At 45.0% G+C, this 27,093-nt stretch overlaps 4 non-coding genes across 4 annotated transcripts; all 4 read left to right on the forward strand.

The window, feature by feature from the left end:
* Positions 1-11,175: 11,175 nt before the first annotated feature.
* Positions 11,176-11,247, forward strand: TRNAH-GUG (transfer RNA histidin (anticodon GUG)). The gene has a single exon. It is a non-coding gene; the product is annotated as a tRNA-His (tRNA).
* Positions 11,248-16,597: 5,350 nt separating this feature from the next.
* On the forward strand, positions 16,598-16,679 carry TRNAS-AGA (transfer RNA serine (anticodon AGA)). The gene has a single exon. It is a non-coding gene; the product is annotated as a tRNA-Ser (tRNA).
* Positions 16,680-17,965: 1,286 nt separating this feature from the next.
* On the forward strand, positions 17,966-18,037 carry TRNAH-GUG (transfer RNA histidin (anticodon GUG)). The gene has a single exon. It is a non-coding gene; the product is annotated as a tRNA-His (tRNA).
* A 295-nt stretch (positions 18,038-18,332) lies between these two features.
* Positions 18,333-18,414, forward strand: TRNAS-AGA (transfer RNA serine (anticodon AGA)). The gene has a single exon. It is a non-coding gene; the product is annotated as a tRNA-Ser (tRNA).
* The last annotated feature ends 8,679 nt before the right edge of the window (positions 18,415-27,093 follow it).

Below are 27,093 nucleotides of genomic sequence, written 5' to 3' on the forward strand. Positions count from 1 at the left end.
ATGTAATGCTATGTGTTTGCGTTATGTATATATGCTCATGCACTGTTATCAAAAAGTTGTTCCCCTTGTCCCGATCCTGTCCCCAGCAGCGCTGCTGGGCCTTACCATCCTGTTCCTGCCCTTTATGCTGTAATAAACCTGCAAACTCCTACTACCTCGAATCTTGACTCTTATTTATTGAGCTATCTGTTATTCATTTATACATTCAAAAATAGGGTATTATTTATTTATTTACCACATAATGGCGCCCGAACAGGGACTTGCCCTTTCCCCACGCGTCGGTGAAGCCACGCCGACCCCCTGACCCTCTGCAGTCGTGACGGAACTCTTCTGCGCACCGGCAGATATTTCTGCTTCAAGTATCCCTCAGGCCCACGGAGGAGACGGAGGAGGCGGTCCAGCATCCAAACGAGACGGTGGAGGAACGCGGCGAGTCCCGACCAGAGCCCAAGCCGAGAGTTCAAGGTCCGAGGTATCCGGAGGCCCACCCGTAACAGAAGTCCGAAGTTCGTCCGTCCGACGTCGAGGCAGTCCAGTCCAGTCTGAGGCTTTCCGTTCTTGCTGCCCGGTGAGTACCGTTACTGGGGTGGTATCTAGACAGGGTCAATCTAATTGACTCTGGTCCGTGGGTTGGTGGTACACAGACCCACAAACGAAGTGTCCACTTCGGTGGATGCGGGTCCTGACGTGTCTCTTTATGAGACCGGTAAGTTTCGTACTGTTTCAGCAGTGCATCTAGTTCCTGTTCTAGTCAGTTCTGTTCTCGAGAAAATTCATGTATTCTGTGTTCCGTATTCCAGGTAGTATTCTGTTCGAACTGTTATTTTTAAATGTTCTTCATGTATTTTAATGTCGTGGTATGAATGGGGAATAAGTGTCGTGTTTATTGTGTATTGTATTGTGTCTAGATTATAGTTCAGTCATGCCGCTCTTTTCGAAATTACGTCAGTTAAAAACCAGAAAGGGTCTGCTGGAAGCAGCAGTTCCAGTTCCGCCTAGGGACAGTCCAGGTCATTTTATGTATCAGAAGCATGGCATAAGCGCCGTACTGTATCTAGATTTATGGGTAGAGTATACCAAACAGTTAGAAGAAAAGTATAGATGGCCCGTATCGGGTACATGGGATGCCGAATGCATCATGCGAGTAGAAGAAGCATTATGGAAAAAGAAAGCCAGACAGTCACAGAAAGATGCCATCGAGTTATGGCGCAAAGAAGCTCATAAAAGAACTGAAAAGGAAATCAGAAAGTCAGAATTAAGTAGAGAATCCTTAGAACGAGCACAAGAAAAAGAACTAATCGAGATAGGTGAACAAGTCAAAGCCGAACAGTCAGACAGACAGAGGCATGCCCTTATTAGGGGTATGTATCCTCTCTTTGCCGAGGGCTTGCCAAAAGCGACCCCAGAGGCATCCAGTAATTTCCCGCCACCATTAGTTCCGACTAAGCTACGTCACAAACAGACCGCAGCTGATATTTTTATTTCGTCCTATTTGGACGACACAGTCCCAGAATATGCAAATCCTGTTCGCGCTCCGCCAGTCCCTGTAAATCAGGCACTTCCCGCTCCTCCAGACACCGGAGTACCTGCTACGGTCCCCCCGGTCCAGCCCGCCATACAAGTCCAGCCTGCATTTCCATTTCCCACTCTGCCAGGACGAAGAGCCTCAGTAGACGACTCTAGTTTAGGGGCCGCAGGGGGAGGTACTCCTCAAACCCCGCCGCCACCAAGCGTTTAACGACAGCCGAATTACATGCACAAGCGTCACAGCGTACGCCCAGACATCAGACTGTAGCAGAAATAAGAAAATCCCTTGCTGAATGCGGCTATGATCCAGTCCCAGGCGAGGATAATATGGTTTTATATTCATTCCGCGTAAGAAAGGTGGCCGAGTATCTAGTCACCTTACCGAATATGAAAGAAGATCTAGACAGAATATATCGTTTCATCCGTACAGGGGATGATCCAGAAAGCATTAGCGAGGCCATGTCTCAAAGGAAAGCCGAGATCCAGCTCATGATATTAAAGTTTCTGATCAATTGTCTAATAAGAGAACAAGATTACCCGTCTAAAGATCCGGCTGAAATGAGAACCCTGACAAGGTGGAGTGATAATATAGCCGAGGGTAAGCACAAGACCGTCGGTGCTATGGAGAGTATGTACAAGAAAATCCGTAAAGAAATAATAAAGTTACACGAACAGCGTAAAGCAGCACAAGTAAGCGAGAAAGAAAGTAACTCTGATCCGGAAGAGGTTGAGGACGAGAATCCCGACAGAATAGCGTATGTAGGAAAATCTAGATTTCCAGATCGCCATTTACGCCTAGAACACAAGTCTATTTTTCATTCTCCAGCACCAGAACAAGGTTCACTAGAACAAGTGTTTCAAGCTACCGATCACATTCTGAAATCACGAATCGGTTACAGTGAGTTAAGTACCATGCATGAACAAGAACTAGCCCGATCAGCAGTCCGATGGATTACTGATTCTACCACTTTTCCAGACGAAATAGTGGCACAAATGTTTCTGAAAATGCCCCCAGCCGAACAACGACTGGTGGGTATGTATATGATTCAGCACCTCATTACTTTGTATGAGGGTCAACACTCTGATCCAGGTCCGTTACATGATATCCTGAACGAGTTACTCCAGTATAGATGGAGAGGTCTAGGTACCGATTTAATTAGTGTCATTCTAGAACAGCGCCACAAATATAGAACGTTTCTGAACCCGCATTTTGTTCATGTCTCACCCCCAGAAAGTAAACCATTTTACATGGAGAGACAGAATCCGTTACGAGAAGTCCACCCAGTTAGAGGAACGGGTGGCGAAATGCAGCGAGTGTTTGTATACACTCCGATCACAAAGATGGAACTTCTGGAGATGAAGAAATTAATTCCCTGTCATGATAAAGATCCAGCAGGGTTCCATAGAGAATTAAAAGACATGCTCCGTATGGGAGAATACACGTATCCAGATATAATTAAAATGTTAAAGGTTCTGCTGCCCGCAGGGGTGTATGAAAAGCTCAAGGAAAAAGAATGGGAGGTGGGAGAGAAAAAGATCGATTGGGCAGTTCTAGAAGCTGAAGATAAGGCACGAGTACCAGGTACCGGTCTTGGAGATAAATGTAAAGAATTACCGGAATTATTAATACAAGTTTTACCCAGATTATTGACAACTAGAAAAGAAGACTGGGATGCAATCTCAGCCTGTAAACAGAAACAAGACGAAGATATTAGTGATTTTTATTCTAGATTTGAAAAATGTTTTAGCATCAACAGTGGCCTCAAGACGAGTAGTGAGTCATACCCTCACCTTTTTGTTACTAAATTAGTCGAGAATTCAAGTCCACAAATTAAAAATCGAGTTTTGAAAGTCGAAAGTACCTGGCAAGCTAATACCCCGTCCCAGATGTTGCAGATGCTTCAATACCACCAGAATAGAATCAGAGAAGAACAAGAACACGAAAGAAAACGTATGAAAGACACGAAGATGAAAGTACTAGTTGCACAATCCGTTCCTCAAGACAGTCAGAAGAGGGGTCCGAATCAAGCCAGTCATCCTGCAGCTCCCGTTAAAGGGAACTGCAATTATTGTAAACAGCCAGGTCATTTTATAAATGAGTGTGCAGTTCTGAAACACAACATAGCTACTGGTAAGACTAAAGAAAGACCACGTCCGCCTAGACAAGAACAAGTTTCACAGATTCCTCAGCCACAGAATGCACCACAGACAGTTACCGCACCGCAGCCTATTGCTGCAACACAGCACGTTACACAGCAGATGTACCAGTATGCACAGTCTGAGTATCCAGAGTATCAGCAGTATTCATGAAACAGCCTAGAGAGGGAGGTAGGCTTGCCTCTCATCGAGATACCTGTAGATCAAGAAGGTCCCTATGTTCACAGTCAAGTATTAGGGAAAGACAGAAAGTTTTTATTGATACAGGGGCAAGTAGGACCACAATTAGTCACGCCGAAGTTCCAGGGGCTCCGCTCTCAGGCTCAAGAAATGTTTCCCTTGGATTTTCAGGAAAACCTATCGTAAATGAGATTTCAAAGCCAGTTTCTCTAGAAGTAGGTCCATTGTCCCGCACTACTGATCTGTTACTTACTAAGTCATGTCCAGAAAATCTATTAGGCATTAAAACACTGAAAGAGTTAGGTGCAGTTATATGCTGTTCCCCAGAGGGAATACGATTGTTCCTACGTGACTTTAAGGGTCACTATGTATTACGAGATTTTGATTCAAGACTGACTAATGTTCCACAGCATCTATGGGCGCAAGGTCCAACTGATGTTGGTTATATGCAAATCACACCCTATCGTGTGACTCTCAAGCCAGGTGTAGTGTTACCACGAATCAGACAGTACAGATTGCCACCTGAGGCTGTAGCAGCCTTATCCAAAATTATTGACGAGCTCATGGCTCAAGGAGTGGTTGTAGAAACTGACTCCAATGTATGTAATTCTCCGATCATTCCAGTCATGAAACGTACTGATCCAAATGCACCCCCAGTATATCGATTAGTGATTGACCTACGAGAGCTTAATAAGTGTATTATTCCTCAGTACCCAGTTGTCCCAGACATCTCTTCCCTATTAACGGCCATTGATTCCGAAGCCACGTTCTTCACTGTCATAGACCTCAAGAACGCGTTTTTCAGTGTCCCTATTCATCCAGACAGCCAGTTCCTTTTCGGATTTTGTTTAAATGGAAGGAGCTATATGTTCACACGAGCTCCTTAAGGTTTCACAGAAAGTCCTAGTATTTACAGTCAAGCACTTAAGAGACAACTAGACAACATTCACATGCCAACTGACACTGCCCTGCTCCAGTATGTCGATGATCTCCTGATCACAGCCCGTTCTGAACGTGCTTGCGAGCGAGCATCCCTTACAGTCTTGTATTTCCTAGCAGAGATGGGGCACAAGGTGTCCCCTTCTAAGCTTCAATTCTGTGTCCAGCAAGTGGTCTACTTAGGACACTTACTGTCCAAGAGGGGTAGGCAGTTGACACCAGACCGTATCCAGTTAATAGCGAGTCTTCCTCAGCCAAAGACCCAGAAGGAGGTACGTGCTTTTATTGGCCTTACTTCTTACTGCAGACAATGGATTCCTCAGTATGCATTTCTAGCCAAACCACTGATACAGTTAACGACACAGGAGGCAGCCGTATCGACTGTCCTCCCTTGGACATCTGAACATACACTTAGTTTCAATGAGTTAAAGAAAGCTCTATGCCAAGCTCCAGTTCTAGCGACACCGAACTACAGTAAGCCTTTTACACTTTTCGTCACTGAACGGGAAGGTACAGCATTATCTGTTCTCACACAAGATCAAGCAGGACAATACAAGCCCTGTGCTTATTTTTCGAGCACATTAGATCCTGTAGCCCAGGCTCTGCCTGCGTGCCTCAAGTCAGTTGCAGCCACAGCACTAGCTATCAGACAAAGTGATTCCATAGTCTTAGGACACTCCTTGACAGTACAAGTTCCACATTCCGTGGAAGTTCTTTTAAACCGAACACAGACTCAGCACTTGACAATTGCACGTTTAACAGGTTATGAATTGACACTGTTCCAGCCACACATAGAAATCAGACGCTGCAACATTTTAAATCCTGCTACACTGTTACCATCAGTTACTCCGAATTCTGCCACACATGACTGTGTGGAAGTAGTTAACATTACGACAAAGCCAAGACAAGATCTGACAGATATTCCGTTACCAGACCCCGACCTGACACTTTATGTGGATGGTTCATGTATGAGAACAAGTACAGGAGAACTAGTCGCCGCGTATGCAGTGACTACTGATACTGAAGTTATTGAGACACACCGCATTGACACCCTGTCCGCTCAAGCAGCAGAGCTAGTTGCTCTGACCCAAGCCTGCATACACGCCAAGAACTTGAAAGTTAATGTTTATACAGATTCACGCTACGCATTTGGAGTTGTACACGACTTCGGAGTGCTCTGGCAGGAGAGAGGTTTCATGACTTCTCATGGAACCAAGATTCAGCATGGTCTGTTAGATGCCATACATTTACCGACATCTATTGCTATCATGAAATGTAAAGCACATACGAAAGTTACTGACATTATTTCCCAAGGTAATGATCTAGCAGATCGCACAGCCAAGTTTACAGCACAGACTCCAGACATTCCAGTTAATCAGACACATACTCCAGATCCGACCACATGTATGACAGTTAAGGACCCTACACAAGATGTCATAGACATACAGTTACATGCTACTCCTGATGAAATCAAGAAATGTTCCGAACAAGGAGGGGTCCAGACAGATCAAGGATGGTTAACGAAGGGTAGAGCCACCTTGTTTCTCCCCGACTCTATGGTTCAAGTCATTATTAATACCGCACATAGTCCAGCACATTTAGGAGAAAAAGCTATGTTAGACAGTATCCAGAACATTTGGTTCAACAAGCATTTACGAGCTGCAGCCAAGCAGAAAGTCCGTACCTGTATGATATGTTGTCAGTTTAATCCAGGTAAAAGTGTCCCGGTGGAACAAGGTGGATTCCAGCCCCCTGACCACCCTTTTGAAGTCCTCCAGATGGATTATATTCAGATGGAGCAATGTCGAGGTTTCAAGTATGTCCTTGTAGTTGTATGCGCTTTGTCCAGGTGGACAGAAGCATATCCAGTCCCAGATTACACAGCCGCGACCACTGCTAAGCAGTTGGTCCGTGAGTTCTTCCCCCGTTATGGACTCCCTAGAGTCGTATATTCTGACAACGGCCAGCCATTCTCATCTGAGTTGATGAAACATGTTTCCCTTTTGTTGGGGTACCAGTGGAAGTTCCATTGTGTACGCCATCCTGAAGCAGCCGGTCTCGTAGAGAGACATAACCAGACCCTGAAAATCCGAATTGCCAAAGTGTGTAAAGAGAAAGGTGTGGACTGGCTAGTAGCTCTGCCAGTCGCTTTATTTTATATGCGCATGGTCGCACATTCCAGATCAGGTCTGTCCCCGTATGAGGTCGTTTTCGGCCGCCCCCCTAACATGTGGGGTACTCCTAGACCCCGAAGTATTACCGATGTTTCAAGTAATATGCTGACAGATTACCTAGCTTCCTTGATGTCTGCCCTCAACTCATGTCGTTCACAGGTTGCCGCCGCATTTCCAGACAATACCGAGGTGGCACCGCATGAAATCGTTCCAGGATCCATGGTGTTGGTGAGGAATTTTGACAGATCAAGTCCGCTGGAGCCTCGCTGGAAAGAGCCCCGACAGGTCCTCCTCACCACCCGTACAGCCGTGAAGTTGGAAGGTCGCAAAGGCTGGGTGCACCTTTCTCATGTAAAACAGTTTAATGGACTGAAACCCGTCCCAAAGAACATTTCCCAGGATTTGAAGGATTGCCAAAGCATTGTTCTCAAGGACTGTCCCGCAAATGACAATGTTACTACACCCCCCCTGTTAGAGAAAACTCCGCAACAGGAGTATAAACTCAAGTTAAGGTCTAGTAAAATAAGTCAGTCAGTTTGATTGTCTAAGTCCTCCCCTAGGTGAAACGGTTAGACTGTTTCTGACATGTATAAAATAGACCCCCATAGTGAGAGAGTTAGTCAAAACTCAATCCGATGTATCATTTTTCTATGTTTCATATTATTTCTCAGTATTATGATTTCCTGCACCAGTTATGCGTTTTACCTGTACTTTCCAGTTTCTCATGTAAATATGTCTGCTAATGCTACAGTAGAGCACACGTTTAGTGATCTGCCTCCTCATGAACTCTCTTACCGCCTCGCTATGCGAAATAATTCTTTTATCCGCATGTTACATTACTCACACCAGACCAGCAATGCCACTAATTGTTGGGTGTGTGGTCGACTCCCCCCTTTCCAGACACCGAAGGGAGTTCTGCCACTTTTTCCTTATCCATTTTCATATAATGGTTCGTGCGGAGCATGGTCCACGTTAACGTCATCCTCAACAGATATGTCTTTTCTTAACAGTACATGCTTTCCAGACAAGCAAGGTCTCCCCCACAGAACAGGTTTAGATCTAGAAAATGAAGTGTATAATTTAGGTAACTATTCTTCGAATTTCATGGTCCTGAATGTTCAGTCTGATTCCACTCCAGACTTACCTGCTATTTCAGTACTGCCAGTCAGAGGTGAATTATGTGTCCGAAATAATGGTTCCGTTCACATAGGACATAGTGATTGTACTACTATTGTCAAGTATAGTGACAGTGGGAAATCTATTTTCAAAGCTTCACGTCATTCTTATTTTATTTGTGGTCAAACTGCATATGTTCGTCTGCCCCTCGATTGGGAGGGAACCTGTTACATTGCCTTCCTACTGCCACCAGTTTTCCTAGCCCCATCTGATTATCATAGAAACACACATCTAGTACACATTAGACATAGAAGGGAGTCCCCAATTGTCGATTATACTGAAACTGCTCTAGAACAGTATACAGATTTCAACAGAGGTTTCTTTTTCTTTATCGGACCTATCCAGAATAGTAAGCTAATCCGTAGGTTAACCAGAACCCTTGAAGCAGTAGTCAATGAGACTGCCTCTGCTCTAGGTAATTTAACTGAAGAGCAATCCGCTATGAGATTTGTCGTTTTACAGAATCGTCTCGTCCTTGACGTCATACTGGCCGATAGGGGCGGGGCCTGTAGAGTCATCGGATCTAGTTGCTGCATTTTCATTCCAAATAACGCACCGTCTGTTTATTCAGCTATAACCAGACTCCATAAAATTGCCCATCTGATACACCAAGATCCAGGCACCTGGACATGGTCCGGTTGGTTCTGGAATATAATTTCCGCCTGGGGATGGAAAATATTGTCCTTCCTAGGTATTGCAGTAGCGATCATATTCAGCTGCTGTCTCTGTATACAATGTGGCCCTGCGATTTGCGGCATTTGTGCTACCTCTTGTATTCCTAGTCCCAAGCCCCGTTCTAAATCCCGTTCCAGGATAATTCGAGACGAGCAAATGATACTGTATGAAATGATAGATGGTATCATGAATATTGATGTTTCCTGATGGAAACGTAGTGACAAGGAGGGAATGTGGAAAAGTAAATTTTGCCATGTTCTGTGTCCCTACGTGTCATCCATCATATGTTATGTGTGCATGATTAAATATGCATATGTATTCCCTATGTTCGATTCAAGACGCAATTATAGTTGTGTCCACCTCTAGTATGCCAGTTTCCAGTTCTCGTGAATACTACGAATATCAGGTCTATGTAAAGCTACGTTGCCACGTTTCTCAGTGTGCACGTTATTCCATTATAAAGTCCCCGTTTCTAGGCCTCAAAAGGGCCTGGACACCAGATTCAGCTCCTGTCTCCTGAAACCTCGCTGAGGAGCGATACAGCCCCCACCTGTATCCTCGACCCTTCACTTACTTCCTGCCTCACAGTGCCCGGTTCAGCCTGGCTCTGCCTCTGAGTCTGCCAAAAGTATGTTATGATTCCAGTTATCAGTTCAGTCCTCCTTCTCTGCATTCCTAAAGCTACTGAATCGCATCGATAGTTTCCGTCATTGTCTAGCCTTCACGTCTCCACGTTAGAGAAATACTGTATTAATGGTCATTTAATATTCTTCATCACGCACTACATGTAGAATAATGCATGGTCCAGTCTTAGAATCAAGTTAGCCTTTCCCCTCCTGACTTCTAGTTTATATCAACATGTTCTCTAAACATCAGATACTAGATACTGTTTAGGTACATGTCGCCCTGACTCTCCAGACTTCAGTCTCTGCTCCTAGCACAGAGTTCATAGCCCCCAGCTTCTCCTAGTGATACGTCATTGCTAGTTTGCGCGCACCATCAGGTTAGAGGTCCCGGCTCCTTAGGTAGCCCCCTCCATGGTTTCCGCCCCATTCATGACATATTCTTTTACGTTTGCATCACATGTCTATGTATACGCCCTGTTACACCTCTTTTCACCCTTATCTTTCGTGACTGCTACGCGTCACACCTTCTGCTCCACCCACTGCTACGCCTATTGCAATGTAATGCTATGTGTTTGCGTTATGTATATATGCTCATGCACTGTTATCAAAAAGTTGTTCCCCTTGTCCCGATCCTGTCCCCAGCAGCGCTGCTGGGCCTTACCATCCTGTTCCTGCCCTTTATGCTGTAATAAACCTGCAAACTCCTACTACCTCGAATCTTGACTCTTATTTATTGAGCTATCTGTTATTCATTTATACATTCAAAAATAGGGTATTATTTATTTATTTACCACACCTGTGTAATTTCTCTTAGCCTGCTGTCCCAGGAAGAGAAATTTATCTACAGGCTCTTTCCGTGTTTTTTTCCTAGTCTTTCTTTCCTTTTTCATAGATTTGTAACTGTTCCTTTACGTGCTCTATTTAGGCGCCATTAATCTCATTTGAGCTCCTTGTACCTGCTGCTGTTTTCTCCACACCTCATACTGCCTTTTCCCTCTTTCTCTCTTTCTCTGAGGTTGGTGGCTACTTTCCAAAGCTTCTGATGCCCCAATGTTCCTTCATCTTGTTGTCAGACGTGAATTGGAAAAGCAACCAAATTAACAAGCCTTTACCACTCATATATGGCAGAGGTTTATACTTTAATTGAGCTAAGAAAAGCGTGTTGTGGGGCCCCTACGAGCCATGGTGCTTGCTTCATCATAATTAGGCATGCAGTCTTTAGCCACAGCTCTGATCATGGGTCACTGAGGTCAGTTTCAATAATTCCTCAAAAACCTAACCATGCAGTCCCCCCTAACTGTGTAGTTATCTTGCTTTACTGCTGTTTGTGTGATTAGCTGGGAGGAGCTCATGGCAGCATCCTCCCTATAAAAGTGTAGATGGACCGCTCCTTAACTCTTTCTTGCTTCACATACAGATGGCTTGAGGAGGTACAGGGGAGATGCAGGTCTACTAGACAGTATAGAAGATCTGCGCCAGGTGTGTTTCTCTGCATTGGTATCCCATCACAGGCCCACAAGTGTATGTGTGATCTTTGACTCCTGGCAGTTCACAAGCAGGCGGCCAGGAAACAGTTTCAGCCTATCAACCACTGAGGAGACAAAGCCTTTGTATAAGGAATGAGGAAGCAATTAACACATTCAGCCTATCACAGGAGTTCCCTGAGTGTACCGAATTATAAATTCTCCATGTCACTGTATGTTATTGAGCCCAAGTAGCTCGCCGTGATCGTATAGTGGTTAGTACTCTGCGTTGTGGCTGCAGCAACCTCGGTTCGAATCCGAGTCACGGCATTGTGGTTGGCAATGTCACGGCAGTTGGGTTTTTCTTTTACAGAATTACAAAATGTACCAGTTGTTTTTGTAAAATGTCTATTAAAAACAGATCCTTTAAAATATTTAAACGATCTAACGACAAATTATTTTAACACACATGATTATAAGATGTAGCTATATTGTACCTACTGACATAAATTATCGAAAACAATATCCTCTGAGCACACCCACAGTTCAATCAAGTAATTCCAACGTGTATATGGCAAGTAACTCCAATCCTCAGGAGTCGGTTCAAATTAATATAATCTCCAAAGTCAATGCAAACAAAAGTCCACTTTCTGTATAAGAAGTCCTTATAATTTATTTCACAAGTTGATTACACCAGCCAACACGTGTTTCGTCGTGTATATATTGTACCTCGACTTCTTCAGGGCTGTAATCAAACAAAACATTTCCTACTATCAGTAAAAAATATTTTCATGTAACTAAAATTAGATGTGAAATAGTACCAATCGCCAACCATTAAGATAAAAGGCCTGCAGAGTGAAGAGTTTGAAGTGAGAAAAATGAAATAACAGAAAGCCATTCCAGTCTTAATAAGCACCCAGTGTAAAACGAAAGAGAAAGAACCCTATTACCAAGATATATAAGCAAGGTGGGGGTAAATAATCACCTCTGTATCTTTCCGTAATCTCTCTTTTATATTATAGTCCTCATAACACGAACAAGTCAATCAATCTGTAACAACAGAGGCGTAACATATAATATATACCTTATATCCTGTCACTTCTATCCAAAAGGCACCTGTTTGACCCACTAGTGAATCCAAACAGAAATAATATGCCAGCTAAAATTAAGCGATCACCCCCTATGTTATGAATCAATCGGGTTTACCTTCAAAATTCTCCTCGTAACTCATCCAGCAATATGTCAACAGTGTCTGTCTCTCCAAACACCTATAATTATCTACCAAAATCAAAATTAATTATGTTGCAAACCAAGTATATATTGCTGGATAGAATTAAACCTAACGCGTATCCTACAAAACTCACCCAGTAAAAATCATCTGGTGTGTTCTAATATATTATCATTTAGACTCCAAACATCCAAAGTATCCTAAACAATAGAAATAGCACATGTCACACCTCAATTCACGGTCCATATGCCATAAATGAAATTATTAAACCATCCTGTGAGTACAAACATCTGTGTCAATGTATATTCCTGTAAACAATATACCAAGTTTAAATAAACTTATTTCACATAACCCTTTTTATGTACAATGTTGCCCTAAGTCATCCCCACTATCAATATCACATTCACTTCTATGCAAGTGAGGGAGATCAGTAAGTGTCAAAACACCAAATATTAATGCGCTAATCCATTCTCTCCTCCCATAATTAAGATAGAATTACATATACTCACCAACGGTAACTATAAATTATATATTATGCACAGGGTCGTCTTCTCTTGGTCAATATACGGTTATCTGTATCAAAATAATGACTAAAGTAAGATAACCCGTATCAAGTCTCTAGTTACATAGAGTAGATAAATTTTGCCCACACTCACCAAACGTCGTTATCTTCAAATATCTCGACTGCCTGAAATATATGTAAAAGGAAACGGATATAAATATCAATACCGTTTCAGAATATAGTGTTTACCATAAAACTACCGCCAACTCGACTCGAAATATACCTGTGTTCTGCTTATAAGCATTTCCTTCTAAGTCAAACGTTCACATCCAAGTATTGGCGTCTAACTTGGGCGCCATCTTAGAGTGTCCTTAAATATGCTGTTTCAGCGCGCGCCATCTTGTAACATGTTACTATTAGTTCTAAAATCCCAAGCAAGAAATTAAATATGCACTCAAGCCAAATGAATATCAATACTCCAGAATCATACAATTACCTATAATCGTACTATATAGTATTTTAAGTACGCTAACTAAACTAAAATACGAAATCTCGGCATTACACATGGGCGCCATCTTGGAATGGGCTAAGATGCGATAGTATGTAAGCGCCATCTTTCAGTATGTTCGTAACATTATTAAGAGTAAACACACGTTACTCCATATATATTTCTGGTCTAAACTAATATCACTGATACGTTAACAGGCATCATAGTGTAATGATGCATATAATATCCATACACGTTGGCGATCCATTCAATTATCCGATTACGATCGGATTTCCAGAGTAATTCATAGATCTAATTCAGACCCTATGCTTATCAACCGTAAACTCCGGGATAATGTACTAATCCATTCATATATCTATACATACCTAAGTAGCCAGATCACAGAAATAAAACCATATTAAGTATCCATATTGTACCATGGTAGAGGGTGAGTAGAGTTAATGAAGGGTAAATGTTAGCCAGTTATCCAAACGTAAGGCAACCGAGGGTGCAATATCATCTTAACTACTCAATCACATTTCATCATCTTACATATAATATTTAGAAGGGAAGCAAAGTTAAATCCTAGGGACTGTGCGTCCCTGTACAGTCTAGTTCCAGAAATCTGCTAGGTGTCGACAGCAGTCATTAATATATTTACAGAAAATTGCAAAAGAAACAACACATAGGTCAAAGATCAGCCCAATTTCTACTCATTGCCCAAGAAGTACTGGTATTCATTATCAATATTAAGCCCATACTGGACCGATTTCAGTTTCATTATCCACAGTACCTCCCTACGTCTGAGTTTCAGAGTTCTGTTACCTCCCCTGGGATCCTGAAGTACATGCTCTATTGCATGATAACAAAATTGGTGATTTTCCTGATTATCAATGTTCTGGACATAATGAGCAGCTATTGGGTATCTAGTGTCCCCATTTTTCCAAGCCCTGATATGCTCCATCATTCTGTCTCTTAGTCTTCTTATCGTGCTGCCCACGTAAATCTGTCCACATGAACAGACTATAACATACACCACAAAGGAGGTTTCACAGTTCATGAAAGTATCTATTTCATACATTACTGAATTATTGTAGCTGAAACTCACAATCTTTTTACAGGCCCATCTGCAGCAATTACAACGCCCACATTTGTAAAATCCCTTAGTCACACTCCTGGGCCAAATTTCTCTATTTCTAATTGGATAACTTGGGCTTAAGTCACTCGCCAAGGTTCTCCCTTTCCTGAAGGTCACAGCCGGTCTCTGTCCAATGTGTTCTAATAAATCCTTATCAGAAGATAACAGGTGCCAGTGTCGATTTAGAATAGAGTACAATTTATTGGACTCTGTATTGTAATTAGTCACTAGGCGTACCTCTCGTTCTTTCTTCTCTGTAATTTCCTTATCTTTTAATGTTTGATATCGTTCAAGTTTATGGACACGTATTTTTGCCTTCTCAATAACAGCCCGTTGGTAACCCCTAGCATGAAATCTGGAAGACATATCCTGTACTGTATCCTTAAATTCATCGTCCTCCGAACAGTTCCTCCTAGCTCTGACCATCTCTCCATACGGGATGGATTTTATCTGAGAATTGGGGTGGCAACTCTTAGCGTGTAATAGTGAGTTACAACTAGTCTCCTTCCTATACATCTTGGAACACAACTTATTTCCTTTTATATATAACTCAACATCGAGAAAATAAATCCTCTCTTTATCATATTGGGTTGTGAACCTCAAATTAACATCATTACTGTTAAGGTATTCAAAAAAACACAGAAGGTCCTCCAGACTGCCGGTCCAGATCATGAGACAGTCGTCTATGAAACGACCCCAATATTGAATATATTCAGTCCACCTGACCCCACGACGACCCCAGATCCACTCCGCCTCGAACCATCCCATGAACAGGTTGGCAAAAGACGGAGCAAACCTGGAGCCCATCGCGGTCCCAAGGCGCTGTCTATACCAATTACGGTTAAACACAAATACATTGTTACTAAGCACTATCTGTGTCATATCTAGTATCATCTTTGTGTGCTCATAGTACTCAGCTGGTCTTTAAAATATTTAAACAATCTAACGACAAATTATTTTAACACACATGATTATAAGATGTAGCTATATTGTACCTACTGACATAAATTATCGTTCTTGAACCTATTTGCGGTGGGGGAATGGAGCTCTCCCCCATGCCAATCAGAATGCAGATGAATGCAGTTGCAGTTGAGTGACCTGTATTGTGGCTGTCTAGAGGGAATGCACAAATGTAGCTGTCTCGCAGCCCAATCCAGACGTCAATTGGAGACAGGTTTTCAGGCAAATAGAGCAGTAAGTGCAGAGAAATGCTCACTCTCTAAAAATGGCATTTATAAAGTAGTAAAGTTAAATCCTACCTCACCAGTAAATAGGATTTATCAATAAATAAATAAAGCTTCTCCTCTCTGATATGGAATTACTCCCCAAAAAGTATAAGGGAATACCCAATGCTAACCTACGAGAGGGGCAGACCTCACAGTAGTGAAAAATGTAATAGACTGTTTTGTACTACCAGGACATGCAAACTACCACAGTACATGTCTTACCTTTTACTTACATAGCATGATGCCCCTAGGACTACCTAGGGCCTACCTTTTGGTTAATTATATGTAATAAAATTGGAGTTTAAGGCTTGGCAAGTAGTTTTAAATGGCAAGTCGAAGTGGCAGTACACTGCAGCACAGGCACTGCAGTAGCAGGCTTGAGACAGGTTTGAAATGATACTTTTTTGGGCGGCACAATCAGTTCCTGGGTATATGGTATACCACTTTACAAGGGGCTTTCAAGTCAATGAAATCTGTCAGTCAGGTATGCTCCAATTACACACATGATTAGGGAAGAAGCACGTTCACTTCAGCACTGATTAGTAGCAATAAAGTGATCAGAGTCCTAAGGCCAACAAAAAGATACAGCAAAATGCGTAGGTGAAAAGCAATAAGGTAGGGTTGAGGCCAACTTAAGAATGCAAGGTCTAACAAAAACAAACTAAGGATAACATGAGTAAAACATCAGGTTTCTCTACGGCATTTGGTGAGACAAGTGTGCCTTCTTTTATGTTCCATAAATGCAATCTTTCCCTGACCCCTTTATTATATAGCTCTTCAAGTAAAAAAGATAAAGCACTTACAAAGGAGCCTCAAATACTCAAAGATGGTAGACTTCTGTAATATGGGCCATAGACTAAAAGCAGCACGAAAACAGAGTGCAATAGGGTCCCAAAAACTTGAGTGCCACATGAGAGTATGCATGAAAGCCTATCCTTTTCCAAACTAGAGATATACTCATGCAATTTTTGTTTTTAGGAGAGAATGTGCCTGCTGAAAAATACATTATTTTAAAAAAGTGCATAGCAGAATACCAGGAATTTGCTGTGGGACACCTTGAAAACTTTCATACAGATTATTTGCACAAAACTTACAGTCAGTTGTTGTGGCCGAGTGGTTAAGGTGATGGACTAGAAATCCATTGTGGTCTCCCCGCGCAGGTTTGAATCCTGCCAACAACGAGAAACTTTTTAACCTCGGCTACAATTTCAGAAGTTAACCTTTAGAATTTCTTCCATGTCAGTTTTATAAATAGGTGGCTTATTTTGGTGTCACTATTGCCCTTTCACATATTTATTATCGCTACCCCTTTCATATCTTTGCTATAACTCTCGTCCTACATTAGCGCTGGTGCAAACACTTCAAATTATTATACCCTGGCTCTCTCAGTCATACCATTCATGCACTTGAAACTTACTTTACCAATAAAAGAAGCAAATAGAAAAATAAAATAAAAGTGCTTGCTGGATTAGGCAAACACACTTCATAAAACTGCATTTTCTTTTCTATTCTCCCCGTGTTACAAGCTTAACTGCTCCCTGTGTAATTTCTCTTAGCCTGCTGTCCCAGGAAGAGAATTTTATCTACAGGCTCTTTCCGTGTTTTTTTCCTAGTCTTTCTTTCCCTTTTCTTAGATTTGTAACTGTTCCTTTATGTGCTCTATTTAGGCGCCATTAATCTCATTTGAGCTCCTTGTACCTGCTGCTGTTTTCTCCACACCTCATACTGCCTTTTCCCTCTTTCTCTCTTTCTCTGAGGTTGGTGGCTACTTTCCAAAGCTTCTGATGCCCCAATGTTCCTTCATCTTGTTGTCAGACGTGAATTGGAAAAGCAACCAAATTAACAAGCCTTTACCACTCATAGATGGCAGAGGTTTATACTTTAATTCAATGAGCTAAGAAAAGCGTGTTGTGGGGCCCATACGAGCCATTGTGCTTGCTTCATCATAATTGGGCGCGCAGTCATTAGCCACAGCTCTGATCATGGGTCACTGAGGTCAGTTTCAATAATTCCTCAAAAACCTAACCATGCAGTCCCCCCTAACTGTATAGTTATCTTGCTTTACTGCTGTTTGTGTGATTAGCTGGGAGGAGCTCACGGCAGCATCCTCCCTATAAAAGTATAGATGGACCGCTCCTTAATTTTTTCTTGCTTCACATACAGATGGCTTGAGGAGGTACAGGGGAGATGCAGGTCTAATAGACAGAATAGAAGATCTGCGCCAGGTGTGTTTCTCTGCATTGGTGTCCCATCACAGGCGAACAAGTGTATGTGTGATCTTTGACTTCTGGCAGTTCACAAGCAGGCAACCAGGAAACGGTTTCAGCCTATCAACCACTGAGGAGACAAAGCCTTTGTATAAGCAATGAGGAAGCAATGAACACATTCAGCCTATCACAGGAGTTCCCTGAGTGTTCCGAATTATAAATTCTCCATGTCACTGTATGTTATTGAGCCCAAGTAGCTTGCCGTGATCGTATAGTGGTTAGTACTCTGCGTTGTGGCCGCAGCAACCTCGGTTCGAATCCGAGTCACGGCATTGTGGTTGGCAATGTCACGGCAGTTGGGTTTTTCTTTTACAGAATTACCAAATGTACCAGTTGTTTTTGTAAAATGTCTATTAAACACAGATCCTTTAAAATATTTAAACGATCTTACGACAAATTATTTAAACACACATGATTATAAGATGTAGCCTTATTTTTGTTTTTAGGAGAGAATGTGCCTGCTGAAAAAAACATTATTTTTAAAAAGTGCATTGCAGGATATCAGGAATTTGCTGTGGCACACCTTGAAAACTTTCATGCAGATTATTTGCACAAAACTTACAGTCAGTTGTTGTGGCCGAGTGGTTAAGGGGATGGACTAGAAATCCATTGGGGTCTCCCCACGCAGGTTCGAATCCTGCCAACAACGAGAAACTTTTTAACATAGGCTACAATTTCAGAAGCTAACCTTTAGAATTTCTTCCATGTCAGTTTTATAAATAGGTGGCTTATTTTGGTGTCACTATTGCCCTTTCACATATTTATTATCGCTACCCCTTTCATATCTTTGCTATAACTCTCGTCCTACATTAGCGCTGGTGCAAACACTTCAAATTATTATACCCTGGCTCTCTCAGTCATACCATTCATGCACTTGAAACTTACTTTACCAATAAAAGAAGCAAATAGAAAAATAAAACAAAAGTGCTTGCTGGATTAGGCAACACACTTCATAAAACTGCATTTTCTTTTCTATTCTCCCCGTGTTACAAGCTTAACTGCTCCCTGTGTAATTTCTCTTAGCCTGCTGTCCCAGGAAGAGAATTTTATCTACAGGCTCTTTCCGTGTTTTTTTCCTAGTCTTTCTTTCCTTTTTCTTAGATTTGTAACTGTTCCTTTACGTGCTCTATTTAGGCGCCATTAATCTCATTTGAGCTCTGTAGGAAGGTAGATCCCTGACTATGGTTGCCCCCAACTTTTTGCCTGGTGTTTTGCTGGTTTTCTGACTTAGTTGACCTGGGACCCTGCTATTCAGGGCCCCAGGCCTACTGCTCTCTCTGTAAAATGGATTCCATGTACCTTAGGTACATATCTAAATTGGATACTGAGTCACCTTATCAGTCCCTGTACAGTGTACCTTAGGTACCCAGGGCATAGGTGTACCCAGGGCCTACCAGGGGCTGCAGCATGTATTATGCCACCCCTGGCTGGCCATCCAAATCTGACACAACTGGCTGCTTGACAGCTGGGGCAAGGTGGTGTAATCACCCTTTGCTTTAGATATAGTATACCTATATCTAACCCTAAAATGGACACACAGATCTCCTATCAGTCACTCCTATGGCAGGCCTTAACAATCCTGAAGGCAGAGTGCTTGGAATCGTGTGAGATGGTGCTCTGGCATGAGCTGAGCCTGTCTGCGGCTTTCGGGATCTATCCCTTAGCCGTTTCCATGATATCGCATACCATATACTCTTAAGTGCATTATAATCCTCGCGGTTATATGCCAACTCTGGTATCGCTTTATCAAAACATGTCGAGTAAGGTGTCATACGAATTGGAATACTAACCCCTCGCCAATTCTGGCGACAGGGTTAGCATTCCACCCTTCTAGAGGGACACGACATGTATGTAACCCCTAACCCCGGTTAAAGTCAAACAGAGCCTCAGCTCCACAAAATGGATGCTGCCACCGAGACACAAGTCTGCCCTCCTGCTGCTGGGAGTCCTCCCAGAGCAGGAGATAAGGACAAAGGGTTTCCTGCCAGGGGCGGTGCCAGCACCGTCCCAGACAGGGTTTTGTGTATTGTAGGTAGGCAGGGCTTTAGAGGAAGGTGACTGCACGTGGCACCCCGGTGCTCACTGTGCATAGGCTGGCTGGAACCAGTTCCAGGGTCACTCCAGACCCTGTGCTGGGGAAAAGCCCGCCAAGGAAGTGGGTGTAACCACCCCCCTCCTAGTCCCACCCCTAGGGCAGGACTTAGTCGCGTGCCAGCCCCTTTTTACAGGATAAAGGTAGGAACTGGCCCCCTTCCAAATCAGATCATCTTTGAATCCTGAAACTACTTTCCACGAAAGGAACTCAAGACTTCTTCCTAAGATTTCTCCCTTGTGACTAAGGAGTAGTCACCCTGCATCCGCAGGCACCATCTTAAGAACACTGCGGTCTGCTGCAAGTCTCTCCTCCGGATCAAGACTGCCCAGCTCGACGAGAACCGGCTTCCCTGGCACCTCTGACCTCTACCTACATCATCAGTCACGCTGAGATTCGTGGGTGTGACGAGACCTCGAGGGACCGGCCATCTTCAAGACTGCACGACTTCTGCACAGCAAGCCCGCCGAGTAATTTCCTGGTGAGTGCTTTGGGGTCCGAGAAGCCCCGACCCTGAGCAGCTCCAGCACCGAAGAGTAGCCCCCCAGCATCTCCACGATCGGCGTGTGGCCCTTCTGCTTTTTGCTGCTCACCGCGTTGTTTGGCTACTAGCCCGCTGGCTTGTGGCCTCCTGAACGACGCCCGATGACATCACTGCTGCTAGTCTGGTTGCTCCAGACTGGCCCTTGCTCCCTTCCAGAAGAGGAGCACTCCGGACCCTCCTGGTCCACTCAAGACGCCATTTTTAGTCCACCGCGTGGGCTTGAATTAGCCAAGGCTTGTTGCCCAATCCTGGGTAACTTCGACGCCGACAGCTTCATCCATCGTGGGACAGCTCGCCTCTCCATCCTGGTCACCGACAACGCCTCCTGGTCCGTGAGATCTGCAGAGCCAGCGTCGCCCACTCACCTAGTCGAGGTGACTTCGCCCGGTGCCATCCTGGTGCCCACTTAATCACTGGCTAGTGATTCAAGAACTTGGTCCCCTCTGCTTTCAGGTTTTCTTCTTCCTTGATCCAGGCTTGGATCCATCGAACTTTTCTTCACTGGTCGCCTGCCAGCAACTTCCTTCTTCCAGGCTCCTGGTCCGGCAACGAGATTCCCGACGTCTTTTCAGACCTATGCAGCTGCAGCCCCTGGGCTAGGTAACTTCGGCACTTCGGTGTCCCAGCATAGCCTCACTATCCTAGGGTCAGGATCCACTGTCGTTTTCTTCCTACCAGGTCGGGTTCGCCCGTGAACACTAACTTTAGCGTTACTAGCTTCCATAGACTTTGTCCCGCATCCCGCGTGAGAGTGCACACTCTGCACCCGAGTCCCCTAGGCCTCCTAGAAGTAATCTAACGATTCCCTAGTCAAGTCCTAGCGATTCCAAAGCCTATTAGTACTGTACTTACCTGCTAGTAATTTCGCATTCCACTTTTAGAGTATATGGTTTTTCGTGCCCCTCGGGCATTTGTGTATACTGTGCTAACTTAAGTATTTTCGTAAGAGTTTTGTTGTGTGCCTAGCACCCTGTCCTCATAAAGAGTACAGGGTTGTTGTGATTCTAATAAATACACTGTTTATTTTCATAACACTTGTGTGGTGTCCTTTCACTGGGTGTTCAAGGGGTAATGTGATGGTAAAACAGCTGGCTTAACACGCCCTCTAGAGTCTTAGCCTTAGACTGCTCGTATCCATGCTACTAGGATAGCTGGTCTATAAGGTTGACTTACAACCAATCATCAATAAGGGTTGTTTGGACTGATATATAGTGATCACTAGAATAGTGAGCACTGCACATCAGGCCAACTTCTCACATTGGTGAGCAGCGGTTGGGATTTGAGCTTGCTGTTGTTTTACCACACATGCCCTAAGAATATCTTGTGAAAGATCACATAAGTACTAAAGGTACATATAACTTAGCTTAGAATACTCTGAGTTCTACTGAACCAGCTGTTGTAGCTCCTAGGGCCTAGCACACCCTAAACTACAACTCTAGCAAGGGATCAGTAGGCAAACATATAGTGTAGGTAAGTGCACCACTTACACCTCACTAGAAAAGCATGTCTACCCAGGGAGAATCTACTGAGACTCCCCTGGTCAGTGTTGACCCTCCACAGGTCACTTCAAGATATGCAGCTCTCAGTTTCCAGGAGATGAGACAAATCTGTGTCTCCAGAAAACTGAAGCAGGGGTCTAACCCCACCATTCCCTTTCTGATAGGTCTCTTAGAGACATATGATGCCAGAAAGCTTTCTCAGTTACATGAGAACATGCCAGCCTTAGAGGGAACCTCTGGGGATCCAGATCTCCCCAACATTGCTACTGCAGTTGAGGAGGAGGATCAAGAGGAACTCTCTGGGGATGAGGTAGACAAAGGTCTTGAGGTAGTCAGAAGGCTAACTAGGGCCAACTTAGACCTACTTGGGGAAGGATCTGGGGGACCCCCAGTACTGACCCTAATGAGGCCTAACCTTGGAGTTAGGAGAGATAGATCTCCTTCTAGGGACTCCATTAGATCTCTGCACTCTAATGCCTCTTCTCAGGGGAGAAGGAACTCTCCCCAGAGGAGATTGACTTCCCCTCAGAGAAGAGAGCATGAAGCAAGGATGAGACAAGCTAAACTGAGGATTGAAAGGGAAGAACTTGCCCTGGCCAAGGAAAAGCTTGCATTTGCTAGAGAGCAGCAGATGAGTGGGTTAGCTCCCACTGGTGGCAGCAATCTCCCAAGAGATAGAGAGAAGGGTTTAGATACTAAACACCTGACTAAGATAGTGCCCCCCTTTAAACAAGGGGATGACATCCAGAAATGGATGGCTGCTTTGGAGAGGGCCTGCACTGTGCAGTGCATTCCCCAGAGTCAGTGGGCAGCTATACTGTGGCTCTCCTTTGATGGTAAAGGTAGAGATAAGCTCCTCACTACAAGAGTGGAGGATGCTAATGATTACCAGGTCCTGAAAAATGCACTGGTTGATGGGTTTGGCTTAACCACTGAGCAGTACAGGTTGCTGTTCAGAGACACCCAGAAAACTCAGTCTCAGGACTGGTCTGACTTTGTTGATTGTGCCACTAAGGCTTTGGAAGGCTGGCTACTGGGTAGCAAGGTTACTGACTTCACAGGATTGTATAATCTTATTATGAGAGAGCAAGTCTTAAATAATTGTCAGAACCAGTTATTACACCAGCACCTGGTAGACTCTGATCTGACCTCTCCACAAGAATTGGGTAAGAGGGCAGACAAATGGGTCAGAACCAGGATTAGGCCCAAGAACCAAGGTGGTGACCAGAAAAAGGAATCAACCAAGCCTCAAGAGAAGGGTGGGAATAAATCTACAGATCAAACCACATCAGGGCCCCAAAAATCCTCTGAGGGGGGTGGGTCCCAGAATCCTTCCAACAACCAGAAGAAACCTTATTGTTATCCCTGTAAACAGGTGGGTCATTTAAAAACTGACAGCAGTTGCCCAAAGAATAACAATAAGGAACACATACCCCCAAGTAACATTCCCAAACCTCCTGTTACTACTAGTAGTAATCCCCCAGGTGGTGGGAGTGCCCCCAAGAATTTGGGTGCATTTACTTTGGGAGTTCCTGGGGACTCTGGCCTAACCAGGTCCCCTGACTTAGATACTCTTGTCTGTGAGACTGGCATGGGGTTTGCCAACTTCACAACTTGTCCCAACACTTTGGGCAAGTACAGACAGGAGCCCCTCATCAATGGTATAAAAGTTGAGGCCTATAGAGATACAGGGGCTAGCATCACTATGGTGACTGAGAGTCTAGTCCCCTCAAGGCAACTTTTACCTGGTGCCACATACCAGGTGACCAATATTGATGGAGTACAGAGAGATCATCCCATGGCAGTGGTCAATCTCAGCTGGGGAGTTGTCACTGGCCACAAGAGAGTGGCAGTGTCACCAAACTTGCCTGTAGATTGCCTACTGGGGAATGATTTAGAGCTCTCAGCCTGGGCTGAAGTTGAGCAAGAAACCCATTCTAAAATGGTAAATACCCATGGTAAGGTTAGTGGGGCAGTGATAGCCACAGCCCCAGTCCAAGATGTCCTCCCTGAACAGGTCAGGAGGGTTGTACCAGTCACAACCCAATCTCAGATAACTTCCTTCCCAGAACAGGTTGTCAAGGCTGTCATGGTAACAGCCCACACCCAAACTGAGCCCCCTCCTGAAAAGGTCGGGAGAGTTGTGATGGCCACAGCTCAAACTCAGACAGATGATAGTGTTGTGAAGCCTGAAACTATGGATCACTCAACTCAGACAGAGAGCATTGAGGAGGAAGAGAAATCTCCCTCCCACCAGACTTTAGGAAAAGATCAGCCTCCTCAGGGAACTGATCTGACCCCTTGTGAAGAAACTGCCACAGAGGTAGTCAGGCCTAGCCTGGCAGAACCCCTGATGTCAGTGGACCCTTCCAAGATGGGACCCAGTCTGGAGCAGGTAACCTGCCCCTCTCTACCCTGCCTCAGTCAGCCCAGGGCGGTAGAGGTCAGGGAGGCCAGTGGTGGACCCCAAAGGGCCCCCTGTCCAAAAGAATTCCCCAATCAGCAGATTAAGGGCACTGAAGCTAGTAGTCCTAGCCAAGTGAAAATAAAACCAACTCCTGAGGGATCCCCCTTAAATTTAGTTAGGGACCTCCCACAGATGGACACTGTTGGGCACAGCCAAACCTGGGACCTGAGGGTCCCAAACCTGACCTGTCCCTCCAGTAAGCCAAACAGAGGGACCCAACCTCCAGCTGTAGGTAGCCAGAGGTTGACCCTGAGAGCCCAAAACAACTCAGTCTTGGAAAGAAAGGCCTCTATGGTGGAAAATGATTGGAGGAAGCTGAGCCCAAAATTAGTGGAGCCTCACTTCAGTACTCCATTTCAGCACCAGCCTTTTACTTTGCCAAAACACACCACAGGTAGAGATTCCCTATGGTGGAGACCCTCAGACACCCTTAGGGTGAGGGATTGCTTAGTGGACCATGAGATAGGGGGTAACCATGCCAGTGCGGGTACTTCCTTATATGGCCACTCAGGCAATATAGGCTTACCTGGCAAGGCTAGCCTTATCTCCTTTCGTTTGGGGGGGGTTATGTAGGAAGGTAGATCCCTGACTATGGTTGCCCCCAACTTTTTGCCTGGTGTTTTGCTGGTTTTCTGACTTAGTTGACCTGGGACCCTGCTATTCAGGGCCCCAGGCCTACTGCTCTCTCTGTAAAATGGATTCCATGTACCTTAGGTACATATCTAAATTGGATACTGAGTCACCTTATCAGTCCCTGTACAGTGTACCTTAGGTACCCAGGGCATAGGTGTACCCAGGGCCTACCAGGGGCTGCAGCATGTATTATGCCACCCCTGGCTGGCCATCCAAATCTGACACAACTGGCTGCTTGACAGCTGGGGCAAGGTGGTGTAATCACCCTTTGCTTTAGATATAGTATACCTATATCTAACCCTAAAATGGACACACAGATCTCCTATCAGTCACTCCTATGGCAGGCCTTAACAATCCTGAAGGCAGAGTGCTTGGAATCGTGTGAGATGGTGCTCTGGCATGAGCTGAGCCTGTCTGCGGCTTTCGGGATCTATCCCTTAGCCGTTTCCATGATATCGCATACCATATACTCTTAAGTGCATTATAATCCTCGCGGTTATATGCCAACTCTGGTATCGCTTTATCAAAACATGTCGAGTAAGGTGTCATACGAATTGGAATACTAACCCCTCGCCAATTCTGGCGACGGGGTTAGCATTCCACCCTTCTAGAGGGACACGACATGTATGTAACCCCTAACCCCGGTTAAAGTCAAACAGAGCCTCAGCTCCACAAAATGGATGCTGCCACCGAGACACAAGTCTGCCCTCCTGCTGCTGGGAGTCCTCCCAGAGCAGGAGATAAGGACAAAGGGTTTCCTGCCAGGGGCGGTGCCAGCACCGTCCCAGACAGGGTTTTGTGTATTGTAGGTAGGCAGGGCTTTAGAGGAAGGTGACTGCACGTGGCACCCCGGTGCTCACTGTGCATAGGCTGGCAGGAACCAGTTCCAGGGTCACTCCAGACCCTGTGCTGGGGAAAAGCCCACCAAGGAAGTGGGTGTAACCACCCCCCTCCTAGTCCCACCCCTAGGGCAGGACTTAGTCGCCTGCCAGCCCCTTTTTACAGGATAAAGGTAGGAACTGGCCCCCTTCCAAATCAGATCATCTTTGAATCCTGAAACTACTTTCCACGAAAGGAACTCAAGACTTCTTCCTAAGATTTCTCCCTTGTGACTAAGGAGTAGTCACCCTGCATCCGCAGGCACCATCTTAAGAACACTGCGGTCTGCTGCAAGTCTCTCCTCCGGATCAAGACTGCCCAGCTCGACGAGAACCGGCTTCCCTGGCACCTCTGACCTCTACCTACATCATCAGTCACGCTGAGATTCGTGGGTGTGACGAGACCTCGAGGGACCGGCCATCTTCAAGACTGCACGACTTCTGCACAGCAAGCCCGCCGAGTAATTTCCTGGTGAGTGCTTTGGGGTCCGAGAAGCCCCGACCCTGAGCAGCTCCAGCACCGAAGAGTAGCCCCCCAGCATCTCCACGATCGGCGTGGGGCCCTTCTGCTTTTTGCTGCTCACCGCGTTGTTTGGCTACTAGCCCGCTGGCTTGTGGCCTCCTGAACGACGCCCGACGACATCACTGCTGCTAGTCTGGTTGCTCCAGACTGGCCCTTGCTCCCTTCCAGAAGAGGAGCACTCCGGACCCTCCTGGTCCACTCAAGACGCCATTTTTAGTCCACCGCATGGGCTTGAATTAGCCAAGGCTTGTTGCCCAATCCTGGGTAACTTCGATGCCGACAGCTTCATCCATCGTGGGACAGCTCGCCTCTCCATCCTGGTCGCCGACAACGCCTCCTGGTCCGTGAGATCTGCAGAGCCAGCGTCGCCCACTCACCTAGTCGAGGTGACTTCGCCCGGTGCCATCCTGGTGCCCACTTAATCACTGGCTAGTGATACAAGAACTTGGTCCCCTCTGCTTTCAGGTTTTCTTCTTCCTTGATCCAGGCTTGTGTCCATCGAACTTTTCTTCACTGGTCGCCTGCCAGCAACTTCCTTCTTCCAGGCTCCTGGTCCGGCAACGAGATTCCCGACGTCTTTTCAGACCTATGCAGCTGCAGCCCCTGGGCTAGGTAACTTCGGCACTTCGGTGTCCCAGCATAGCCTCACTATCCTAGGGTCAGGATCCACTGTCGTTTTCTTCCTACCAGGT

Source organism: Lissotriton helveticus, chromosome 12 (genome assembly GCF_964261635.1).
Source record: "Lissotriton helveticus chromosome 12, aLisHel1.1, whole genome shotgun sequence".
In the NCBI taxonomy this organism is placed as follows: Eukaryota; Metazoa; Chordata; class Amphibia; order Caudata; family Salamandridae; genus Lissotriton; species Lissotriton helveticus.